Raw genomic sequence first — 13,405 nt, forward strand, 5'->3', positions numbered from 1 at the left:
GTTATCAGCACCATCATCATCACCATCACACGTCGTCAACACCATTATCACCCCCACAGTCATTAACACCACCATCACCACAACAGGTCATAACCACCATGGGTTATCAAGACCAGCATCATCACCACCATCAAAGGTCATTGACACCATCATCACCACCACGGGTCATCAACACCACCATCATCACCACCACAATATCAACACCACCATCATCACCACCACAGGTTATCAACACCACCATCATCACCACCACAGGATACCAACACCACCATCATCACCTCCACGGGTTATCAACACCACTATCATCACCAACACAGGTCATTAACATCACCATCACCAATTCCAGGGAAATTTAACAAATGCCTCTGACAATTTTCAAACAAATTCTATTCTTCATTTTACTTGTTTCATCTTATAACTACTTTATGTAACCATTGTATGCTTCCCCCAACACAGTCATCAGTTACAACGTAAATGTAAAGGTATGAATCTCAAGCTGTGGACGGTGGAGCGACAGCCTAGAGGTTTACCTTGGTTTGCCTAGCAACTATATTAAGGTAAGATGGCTTACCTTGGTGTTACCATATATGTGGTGGCTGTCAAGTATAGTTGCGGAAGTAGCGACCCTTCACTAGCACACAGTGTGGCAGGTTACCCGCGGTGATCACCGTCTGGTAACACTGCTACACCAACTTTGAATTACCTAACGGTATTAAACAATCCTTTTTTACTATTACAAACCCCGCAGATAAAGCAGTGTACCAAGGTGTAAATGAGGAATGTGAAGTAAAAGACCATAACAAGAAACACGATCTATGTATTTGAGAGAGAGAGAGAGAGAGAGAGAGAGAGAGAGAGAGAGAGAGAGAGAGAGAGGATGGAATGTGGCCTCCCCCTTCATCTGGGGGCTGAGTGGTGGTTCCTGGCTCAGGCTACTGGGGAGAGGAGGAGGGGGTGGAAACTGGGCGTGGGTGGTTGGGTACGAGTGGTTACGGTAAAACCATCAGCCCAATTACAACCACAACCACATCACATTCCTTCTCCATCAACCATAGTAGTAGTACTGACCGCCTCACATCACACGCTTGTCCCCGCACAACTGTTTGTATCCTAAACTACTACCACAACTCTACTCTCTTACTACATCCATACTATGTCCCTAAGTCGATGATGGAGGCCTGGGGTCATGTGTACAGCTGGTGGTGGTGGAGGCCTGGGGTAATGTGTACAGCTGGGAGTGGTGGAGGCCTGGGGTCGTGTACAGCTAGTAGTGGTGGAGGCCTGGGGTAATACGTACAGCTGGTGGTGGTGGAAGCCTGTGGACATGTTACAGCTGGTGGTGGTGGTGGTGGTGGTGGTGGTGGTGTGTGTGTGTGTGTGTGAAACACCTGTTATGCGTACATTTGCACAAACAGTCTAACTTCATCTTTCCACACTATATTACAATGTTATACTCTATACTTCATCTTTTCACACTATATTACAATGTGATACACTTTACTTCATCTTTCCACACTATATCACAATGTTATGCAACAGACCTCATCTTCCCAATTATATTACAATGTTATACAATAGACTTCGTCTTTCCACACTATAATACAATGTCATACAATAGACTTTGTGCTACAAACGTATTCCTTTAATGTATCTTTTCCATAAATCAAAAAATAATGAAAAACTCATGCGCCCAAATGTCTTCTGATTTTCTTTTAATTGGTTTCCTTGCCCTTCCGGATGTCTATAAATTTGGAAAACCAGTTACATATTACCGAAATTCTTTTTCAGATTCTTTAAACTAGTTTCCTTGTAAGAAAGAGAAAAATGAGTTGTAAAAGTAAACTAAGGCCAAAATAATCCTTATGATCAGTAGACTCCCCTGGAATTGTAGCTTGGCAGCTGGTGAGAGAGAGGCCGCTGTACCGCTCTCTTCCTCCCACTGTTTACTCTCTCCCTGGCCACCGGCACCTACACGCACTCATCCTATTTTTAAACAGAGCGTCGTGCTAGGCATCCGTCCACCCTCACCTGCTGTGTTGCTGGCTAGCTTATATATTACATATCCTAGGTGCAGGGTTGGTATAGCCCTAAGCACGACGGTATAACCCTTGAGCACGACAGTATAAACCTTGAGCACGAAGGTGTAACCCTTGACCACGACAGTATAACCCTTAAGCACGACGGTATAACCCTTAATAACAACAACATAACCCTTGAGCACGATGGTATAACCTTTGATTACGACGGTATAACTCTTCGAGCTCGACGGAATAACCCTTGAGCACGACGGTATAACCCTTGATTACGACGGTATAACCCTTGATTACGACGGCATAACCCTTGAACATGACGGTATAACCCTTGAGCATGACGGTATAACCCTTCATCACGACGGTATAACCTTTGAGCACGACGGTATAACCCTTGAGGACGACCATGGCACTCTTGGTTACAAAACCGAAATCAAATATCAGACCATCATAGGCAAGTACCGTACCATCATGCTCAAGGATTGTACTTTCGTACCCAAGTGTTGAACTGTCGTGCTCAAGGTTTGTACTCTCGCACCGGAGGGTAGTGCCATAGTGCTAAAACATCATATCTTTGCATCCAAGTGCCGTACCGTCGTGCTAAAGAATCGTACCTTCGTACCAGTGTCGTACCACTATGCTTAAGGATTGTACTTTCGTACTCAAGTGTTGAACCGTCGTGCTCAAGGACCGTACATTTGTACCAAACGCCGTACCGTCGTGCTCAATGACTGTACTTTCGTATCAAACTGTCGTACTTCGTGCTAAAGGATCGTACCTTGGTACCCAAATTGTCGTACACTCATGATTTAGAATCGTACCTTCGTACCCATGATAGTGCCGACGTGCTGAAGGGTCGATTCTTTGTACCCGTGTCGTACCGCTGTGCTCAAAAATGGTACTTTCGTATCAAAAGGTTATATCGCTGTACTCAAGGATTGTACCTTTCTATTGTATCTTTCTAAGTCTCGTACCGCAGTGCTCAAGAATTGTACCTTCTTACCTAACAGTCGTACCTTCGTGTTCAAGGATTGTACCTTCTTATTCAACGGTCGTACAGTTGTACTCAAGGGTCGTAGCTTCGTCCCTACGGTTGGGATCGTCGTGTTCCAAGAGATTGGAGGTTGTACACAGCTCTTGTGGCCGGCCGTTGTTCGTAAACAAAGCCACACAAGGAATGAAAGGCAGGAATACTGGAGAACCTTCACATGAAACATGTCTAAAATGGTATACCTGAAGTTTTCCAGAAACAGCAAAGAACCATCATAGGAAACGCGACTGAAATATAATAATCTATCCGAAATATCCCAAAAATTATGAGGCAACTTCACATGAAACGCGACTGTTATACGATACTTTTGGTCAAGTATAAGTGAATTATTTGTGTCTGCGGTTTAGTCTGCCAAATTTTCCAAATATTTTTTCACTTGTTTATTTCATTTAATGTAAACACTTAATATTTCATACATATATAAGATATTCAAGAATATTCTACTAGCAGTCAGAAGAAACTTTCCAATATAATGTTTCAAAATGTAAAGTGCGGCACGTATACCGATTTTTGTCGTTGTTGTTGGCTGTTCGTGGGAGCAAATGGAAAGGAAAGATTACAGGAGACCTGACGGACCATAACGAAGTTATCTGTGGTCATAATCTTAAAACTATCATTAGTCAAGCAACAGAGAAGCAACAGAAAAGTTTGCACTGAAGAAATACTTTCCTACTCAAAGAAAAATGGGCTTCACTGGACCTGGAGTCAAACAGAAAAAGAAGAAACAATACAGTGTGAGTAATGTTATCTTGAAGCAGGACTACTGCAGACAATATCAGTGAAGTGTTTGTCGAGCCTTGATTTGAAGTCAAATATTTATGGTCTTAATGGTTACTACATCTGGTAGTTTATTCTTATATCTTACAAAATTACACATGAAAAAACGTTTGTGCACGTTGCCATTACATCTTCATCCCTTAATCTTCAACCTTCATTTGTCGTCACTCATCTCCACCTAATGATCCGACATTGACCTTCATCATGTTGTCGAAATTGTTTAGACTTTGGTGAACCTTTAAGATCATCCTGGTCTCTACGCTTTTTTTATGGAAAATAATTTTAGGTCTCAAGATCTTCCTTCATCAGGCTTACTCCCGAGTGACAAAATTAGTTCTGTATTTCTTCCACAAAGTTTGGTGACGACAACAAATAAAGTTTGGTGACGACAAACAAGGTATGGCCAGAGCGTTATACAAAGAATTGTATAATTTGGTTTGCAGTTTATATTTCCTGACCGGTGTTACCAGACTCCGAATACAATTGATTATAAAGCCAGTTAAAAGTCGTCGTCCTTTGATGAGGCTGTTTAAATGAGTATACAGCCCCGCAAAAGAACTTTTCCAAAGGAATTCATTCCACTGTTACCATACACCATGATCGTGGACACCCCAGTGCGACTCTGTGCTGTAACACAAACTACGACGTCGATTAGGTAAACGGATATCCTAAAACCTGAGATTTCAGATCTCCAGTACAACCGTTCCGAGAGCTCTGTGATCACTTTTCTGATCACAGTAAAATGCTGAAAAATGTTGACACAATACCTAAAATTCGCTATGCTCTAAGCTATATAAAAACGTCTGATGTAACCATGCTCAGTACAAGCCCATTCTTTCATTACATATCCTCGTATATGTAACAAATCTTTCCCTTGTGTGTATTACTGTCAATGTTAAAAAAATGCCCCGTGACAGTACATTATGTAACTACATATTCCGTATGTAGTGTATATGACCGTTTGTTTTACTATTCATGTTAATAATGTACACGATACTGTTTCTTGCTTTAAATACACACTGATACTCATTGTATAAGTAATCTGCTTGAGTATCTATTTGTAAATGTTTCTCCGCCTGGCCCTCTATCAATATCATCAAGGTAGTCTATATATACGACAAATACTTGCTTTGTAATACACAATTGTTATTACCCACGTGACTCATTATCATTTACTATCCCATAATCGTGTATCTCATGTATGTCCATGTGCTGTATCCACTCTACCTGCCTCCAGTCATGGACCCTTCACCCATGTTATCACTGAAACGCTTCGTCTGTATAAAAATACTTTTAAAACTAAAACAAAGAATTGGAAGAGGTAGACACTGTCGCCTTAGAGCTGCAGGAGATCCTGGGGAATACCAAAACCATTTCCTAAAAGTGTGTTCGGGGGTAATCATAAATATATCAACAAATAAACATTTGCTAAGTAAGAAACCTCCCATTCTGTTATTGTACATAACTTGGCTTTGTGGCCGCCAGATTATGGCTATTGCAACACAACTCAGGCGATAATCAAGGGCCAGTCTCTGGCAAGTGACATCTTCAGGTCTAGCGACATCCTGTCAGGGTCCAACGACATCATGTCAGCTCATTCTGTGTCACATGACACTACTGCCTTGTGATATAAAGTCCAAGTACTATAAAGAATCATTCTGTGTATGCCTGTAGCCTTCACTAACACACTGATAAATGTTATAATCATAAGGCTGAGCACATTGGCCATCTCAAGTAGATACCGGCGTCCCACGTTAAACTGATGCACAAAGTCCAGGCCTTAGGGATTACTGGTTGCATAGCAAATTGCTATATCGAATCCTAGTCACGATAGTACGTAGAGTCAAAACGAATCGTCACTGTGGTCACCCGTTACTAGTGGGGTCCCCCAGGGATCCGTACTTGAGCCTACACTTTTTATCATTTATAGTAACGATATTGGCTTAGGGTTAAATTATCTTGTGTCTAAATCTGCAGATGGCACAAAGATCGGCGGTGTCAGATTAAATGAAGAAGATAGGCTTATGATTAGAGGATCTAGATAAAATTGCTAAATGGTATAGTAAATGGCAAATGCCATTTAACGTCAATAACCTAGAGTAAGAGATTTAGGGATTAGTCTCCAATAACTTCAAATTCTCCCGACATTGTAATGAAGCTGCCAAGAAAGCAAATAGGATGTTAGGATTTATCAAAAGAAACTTTACGTACAAAAGCAAGGATGTGATATTGTCACTATACCTAAGTCTAGTAAGACCACACCTCGAATATGCAGTGCAGTCCCCCCCTTAGGAAAGGTCATTCTTAAATTTGAAGCAGTGTAGCGAAGAGCAACTAAGTTGATTCCTTCCTTGCGTAACAAACGGTATGAGGGAAGACTGCGAGAATAAAACTTGTTCTCCCTAAGCAAGAGGCACCTCCGCGGCATATTAACAGTTTCAAAATATTTAAAGGATTCATCACCGTTGATATTGAACATTTCTATGCAGCAGCGCCAGCATTACCGACGAGAGGAAATGGATTAAAACTTAAAGGTCAACGAGTTAATCCACTGCACGAAATATTTTTGTTACCAACGACATTATTGATGCATGAAATCCCAAAAAATGTTCCGAGCAACACCCTTGATATCTTCTAAATTAGGCTTGATCATCACTTGTCACTCTTCGACACAGAATAATTCATTTAATCAATCATCATAACGCAGTGGTATATCATGCTACCTTCTCAGCCACTGATCTCTCCCTGGCCAGGCTGCAGTATCATACTAACGTTGGTTAACTCATGTCACCTGTCATGCATAAGAAAGTAATCGAAGATCACTGTATCATTCTTCAACATCAGGAATAATATAGGTATAGTAAGTCAAAAGGCTGGAGCTCAACTTTATCCTTAGTATTGTCTTTCTAAGAAAAAGTAAAGGATGCATGTCGTTGGTGATGGGATGCATGACATATTCTGTTTATTCTACCTTATGACGTTCCTATACACATTTCCTTCAGGCTTATTGATCCTGCAAGGTATTTTTCTGCCTGTTTTCCGTCCGGTGTGTGCTGGAGGGAGTGGAGGGCGGGCAGTGAGTCTTTGCTATGCCATCCTTTTCTTCTACTTTGCTTGCAGTGAGTCTTTGCTATGCCATCCTTTTCTTCTACTTTGCTTACAAGTTTTTTTTTTAATTATTATTCTTAAGCGTTAAGGCCAGACCACCTCGACTGGTCCTTGGGTCTGTGTATCTATGTAACTCAAACAGTCATGTTAACCCACAGAGCAAGACGGAAGACCTTAAAAGCATAATGATCAGGTCAGTGTGCTGCTCACTGACCATCATAACCATTGTATCCTTTTACTCAAGACTCCTACCCTCGTGACAGAGGATCGTATCCTTCTGCTCAAGGGTAGTACGGAGTGCTATGGAGGTTAACAGTTGTATAATTAACAAACTTTATAATACAAATTAGCGAAGTGTATCAACCTGCCCACCTACAACATCCGGGTGTACCAACCTGCCCACCTACAACATCCGGGTGTACCAACCTGCCCACCTGCAACATCCGGTTGTACCAACTTGCTCATTTACAACATCCGGGGGTACCAACCTCTCCACCTACAGCATCCGGGGGTACCAACCTCTCCACCTACAACATCCGGGGGTACCAACCTCTCCACCTACAACATCCGGGGTCCCAACCTCTCCACCTACAACATCCGGGGGTACCAACCTGCCCACCTACAACATCCAGGGGTAAGAGCATGGAAGGTTACTGTAGCAATACACCAGATAACCCAGTGATCATGATCTTACATGTCAATAACAGTGGGCCTGACTCCTACAGCCAAACTTTACCTTCTGTAAACATGAGAAAACAAGCCAACGTATAAATTCTTATGGTAAACGAGGAATGAGACTTGGGTGTAATAATTTCGGGAGTCCCAAAACCAACTTTGCAGTGCACAAAAACCGTTAATAGGGAAACAAAAATCTTGGATACATAGGAAAAGCCGTCGACTAAGACTCTGGAAATCATCCTTGGGCGGTGCGCCATCATCTGGGGTACACTGTGCTCCTGTCTTAGTCAGCCAACAGGAAAACATGAAAGATAGAGACAAACTGCTAGAATGATTCCCGGACGAGGGTGGAACCCATCCTGTGAGACAACTGAAGTTAATCTAGCTTGGATAAGTTAAGAGGTGATGTAATACAGGTGTTCAGAATTACCAGAAGTTTCCATATACTCGATGTAAGAAAATACTCTTGGATAACTTGGTCTGATTTCACTGGTAGTAATGTGCAGACATTTGACCTCGAATGAGGCGGACTTCTTCAAAATGACACATGGAGTAATTTACCAAAGATAATTGCTCAAGCATTGACACAAACGTTTAATAATAAACCTGAAAAATATTTGGCTTCAGGTCCACAAGTGACGTTATCTGCTGCTCATGAGCACACACACACACACACACACACAATGTTTACGAGCTCTGCACTTTCAAACACCTGTCTGCCTTTTCTGCCCTGACTACACTTATCCACAAGTTTCTGTTCTTACACACTATCACAAACAGCTTCGTTAGGACCTGTTGTTGTTTGTGATATCCTTCCTAGTCTTTTGTACAATTTCCGGTCCCTTCGGGTGGGGGGGGGGGGGGTCCTTCAATATCGATCTAATAGAAATTGCTAATGGACGCAAATGAAAATATTTCTCTTCCCTAACATGATCACTTGAATCCACTGAAAACCTTATCTAATAAACAAGATAAAGTCTACATCACTGCCAAACTGATGATCATTACCACGATAGGTCCAGTACTGTACATCTGAGAAGGAAAATTAATCACTTTGGTTCCGCAATTATTGTTCAATAGTAGAAAACGGAAACATGGTGGGAGAAACTGCCTCGTCATTCTGCTATATATAATTTGTTACTCACTCCCCATGTTGTAAGCATTAAACATCTCGTATCAGTGGGTATGTACTCATAACCCCGTCTTGTATTATCATCATTAGCAAAGACATTACTATTCCTTTACCTTCAGGATGCAGGAGGTCATTGTGTCCGTAAACCATATATGGTGGGGTGTTGTGACCAGGCCAGGCCTGCCTCCGCCAACACCAGACTCGATTATTGTCAACACTGGTCATTGTAAAGTCTTAGTGGAAAGCAAGTCTTTATACTGAAATAACAGACAGTCCTTGTTGACTTACTACTGACCAATCAATCTATAATAACGTTGCTGCCTGAGCAACATGTGCATTTCTGATGATAAACAATTTAATAGATAAAGGTTATGTAACCTCCTGTAATTAATCATGAAACTGGCGTTTGTGGTAGTCTAACGGCAAATCATTCTGCATGGCAATAACAATGTTGTTAAAACGCTGCCTGGCAGCTGAGTTAAATCGACCGCCTGTGCTTGGTCGGGTGCCCAGGCAACATGCTCTACCAGCGCCGGTCACGTAACCTAGGTTACCTGTGCCAGAAAAACAGATAAACTAAAATAATACGTGATGAAAGAGAAGTCAAAAGACATCCATCCAACTACAGGGGCAGAAAAATATCTATAACGTGTAGTTACCTAGTTTGATAATCATATACCTGTCCGTCATGCTAAAGTTATCATGTATATTGGTGCAAGACCTGCCATGTTATACAGGGAACAAACCTGCCATGCATACATGTGCCAAACCTGCCTTGTATACAGGGGCTAGACCTGACATGTGCATGGGGACCAGATATGCCATGGGTTCAGATGTGACATGCATACTTACATGGGCTAGACCTGCCATATATACTGGGGTCCATACCTGCCATGTATACAGGGTCCAGACTTAGGAAGTATACATGATCCAGACTTGCTGTGTATAGAGGGTACAAACCTGATATGTATATAGGGATCAGACTTGCCATGCATACTGGGGCCAGACCTGGCATGTATAGAGTCTGGACCTGCGATGTATACAGACGATAGACCTGCCACTTATACAAAGGGGTCATACTAGCCATGTATACAGGGATAGACCTGTCATGTATACACGGATTAGACCTACCATGTGTACAGTGGCCAGACACCCCCAACCCCCTTGTATACGAGAACAAGACCAACCATGTACACAAGGGCCAGACCTGCCATGTTTACGAAGACCAAATGTGCCATATATACAGGGGTCAGACTTGCCAGTGTACAGAGGATAAACCTTCCATGTATAAAGGCGTCAGGCTTGTCATGTATAGAGGGGCTACACGTGCCATGCATGCAGGGGCCAAACCTACAATCTATACAGTGATCAGACCTGCCATATGAAAAAGTGACAGCCATGTTAAGTATACATGCGCCACAACTGTCATACTCGGGCAGTAAGCGCCATGTGTACTGCCGGATCAACCATGTATATAGTGGCTAGATCCAACATATATAAAAAGGCCAGATCAACCATGTATGCAGGGGCTAAACCCACCTATACCTGCCCAACACCCTGGTCATTCCCGTAGGTAGGGTAACCCTACCATACTTGAAGCTTCATCCAGGCTAGGGAGCGGGGAGACAAGGTCAAGCATCACATCAAGCCTGCCGCTCCCAGGTGTTGGTCACACGTTCACCTTGGTGCTTTGACTCACCCCAGGCCAGGGCAAGGCCAGCCTGTGGCGGCCAAGGTGCTGCTGGAGGAGACTGGCCTACCTGATCAGCAGTATATTATACACCTCAATATCCGTTGAACTCTTCTATAGTCTCCCACAGTGTTATTGGGATGGATCGTTGATTGACCAACCTGTTGGAAGAAGCAGACTGTAGACCCACGTAGCCTGGCTGGTCTGGTACACAAGGTTAATGCGTCAGGTGAATCTTCCGTACTGCTTGCTGTGCATCCCAGGCTGAGCTGACTACTGCTGCCTGCTGGCACAGCGTGGTCTTGGGCTCCACATGTACGTAGGGTAGATATAGTACGTTCGTGATAATAATGGTAGTGGTTGGCTGGGATAATGGTGGCGAATGTGACTGTGGTTGTGGTTTTTGTGATCGCTGACGCCAGTAATGGTTGTGGTGGAGGGGTCTGTAACAGTGGTGAAGGTGGATGTGATAATAGCAGACGTGTGATGGTGGAAGTAGTCATTCATGTGGTGATAATGATTGTAGTAGAAGTGTTGGTTGGAGTAATAATTCCTGAGGTGATAATAGTTGTAGTAAAGTGATAGTGGAAGCAGTAATTCCTGTGGTGATAATGGTTGTAGCAGGAGTGCTGATGAAAGTAGTGGTGGTGGCGGTAGTAGACGTATTGATGGTAGTATGAGTAGGGTTGGTGGTGGAAGACGTAGGAGTGGAGGTGTTGGTAGTAAACGTATTGACGGTGGAAGTGGTAGCAGCACACAGTGATGGCTGACGAATTGGAGGTAGTGTTATGTATGACACGTAGCAGTAGCGAAAGTAGTGGGGTTAGAGGTGGTACAGCTGTAATGATGATGGACGTAGTGGAGGTGGAGGTTAGACGTATTGATGGAGGAAGTAGAGGTGGAGGTTAGACGTATTGATGGAGGAAGTAGAGGTGGTAGTAGACGTGGTGATGGTGGAAGTAGTAGTGGTGGTGTGTAGTACACGAGGTGATGATGGAAGTAGTGATGGTGGTGTGGCAGTACACGAGGTGATGATGGTGGAAGTAACAGTGGTTATGTGGTAGAAGACGTGGTGATGGTGGAAGTAGGGGTGGTGGTGGAGGTAGTAGGGTGGTGGAAGTAGCGTGGTTGTGGAAGTAGTAGTGGTGGAGGTAGCGGTTGTGATGGAAGCACTGGTAAAAGTAGCAGTGCTGGTATAGGTGGTGGTGGAGGTGGTGACGGTAGTAGTGGTAGTAGAAGTGGTTGAGGTGGACGCTGTGGTGGTGGTGGTGCGAGTAGCGGTGTTGTTGGTAGTCGTAGTAGTGGGAGATGCAGACGTAGTGATGGTAAAGTAATGGTGATGCAGGTGGTGGAGGGTATGGTGGAGGTTGTGGTGGTAGGTAGGAGTGATGATGGTAGTGACGGTGACCAGTAAGTGGGAAAGTTTTGTAGGAAATCCAATGGGTGTCTCCTTCCTGTTGCACAAGGTCATATACTTAAACCTTTGAGCACGACCCTTGAGTATGACAGTGTGGCCTTTGACATGATCCTTAAGGCTTGGCCAGTGTGGCCTTTGACATGATCCTTAAGGCTTGGCCAGTGTGGCCTTTGACATGATCCTTAAGGCTTGGCCATCAAATCGAAGGGTCGTACCGTCTATCTACACGTTTTACTCATGTTTTCCCACTAGAAAAGGCTATATCTATCATTTTCAAGTATAAACAATTCTTATTCCCTGCTGTTCAGATGATCAGAAAAATTTCAGCTCATGGTCTACAGCTCTGGCTAGCAACACGCAAAATCTCTCGTTCATGAAGCTGTGGTGGAAAGGTGGGTTACAGTGTTTGTGTGCGTAATAAGAACTAGCATGAAACACCTCGGCTCTACTTAATCTTTTCCTTCCTACTTTATGGTTCACACGTTATACTACACAACACTCTAATGCTAGTTACGTCTATGACAAGTCTAACAATCGAAAATTATCTTTAGAAACAAAGATTGCATCGTCCATCATAAATGTAAGCAAACTTTCCAAACTTACTGCAATACATGAAGATATAAACAAAACACTTGTATGATCTCACCTTTAACAGCAAAAATCCCAATGATCAGCGGTAGTTTTCTCTCTCACTTCACTGTTAAAATGACCTACGTACAATCCTAGGAGGAGTCTTAAGTTTCATTTATACACGCACACGCACACACATCAACACCAGGGGAACACAACCACCCTATACACTCAGTTCTACGCGAACACTGAGCGCCTCACACACCCGGGCCGCCACACTGACCCCAATGTTGACAGGGCTGCCAGCGAGGGATTTCCAGGCCACACACCTTCATGTGCGGGGCCACATGAACACTGAGAATGTAAGTGGACATAAAATTCTTCGTGACACAAGAAGGTGTCAATGATTATTCGATTGGTGGATTTAGCTTGACGTTGGCGGCCTTAATGACCCTGGCAGTTAATATGACTAAAGCCTAAGCAACTAACCATCCACGTTGCCCGCTAAGAATCCCTTACAAATTTATTTTATGATTAAAATAAGTATAATGTACTAGATTTAGTATAGAAATTCCACTGCTCAGGCTGGGGAGAACATCAAAATTCGTTATGGGGGAGGAAGTATTGAAGTTGATAATGAGACCTTTAATATCTTTTATTCCTAAAACCTCGGACAGATTAATATATATAGTGAAACTGTTGCTGAACACCGTCTCTATGCAGCTGCCTGATAAAAATAAATGTATGGCCTAAATGTTTCACAACAAAATAAACATTTTGAGAGACTGTATCGAATCAGCTGCAAGACGGGTATTTACGTGTTTCCTGTTTTCCCGTCAAAGATGAGAAGCAAGACACAAAAGTTTCCTTGTGTGGACGAGTTTGGCAACACAAGGTAGTGATCACTGGATGTCGACGAAGAGTTAGTTAGCTGGTGAAACTAAACACATGA

At 43.1% G+C, this 13,405-nt stretch overlaps 1 protein-coding gene across 6 annotated transcripts in view; it reads right to left on the reverse strand.

The window, feature by feature from the left end:
• Window positions 1-12,711, reverse strand: part of Oatp26F (Organic anion transporting polypeptide 26F) — a 166,742-nt gene extending 154,031 nt beyond the window's left edge. For 4 of the 6 annotated variants that reach the window (XR_011716746.1, XR_011716745.1, XR_011716744.1 and 1 more), the window contains exon 1: window positions 12,530-12,711. The gene's annotated coding sequence lies outside the window, so the exon portion shown is untranslated. The remainder of the gene's footprint in view (window positions 1-12,529) is intronic. The other 2 variants (XM_071693725.1, XM_071693723.1) reach the window with 1 other exon arrangement.
• Window positions 12,712-13,405: the final 694 nt, after the last annotated feature.

Source organism: Panulirus ornatus, chromosome 56 (genome assembly GCF_036320965.1).
Source record: "Panulirus ornatus isolate Po-2019 chromosome 56, ASM3632096v1, whole genome shotgun sequence".
In the NCBI taxonomy this organism is placed as follows: Eukaryota; Metazoa; Arthropoda; class Malacostraca; order Decapoda; family Palinuridae; genus Panulirus; species Panulirus ornatus.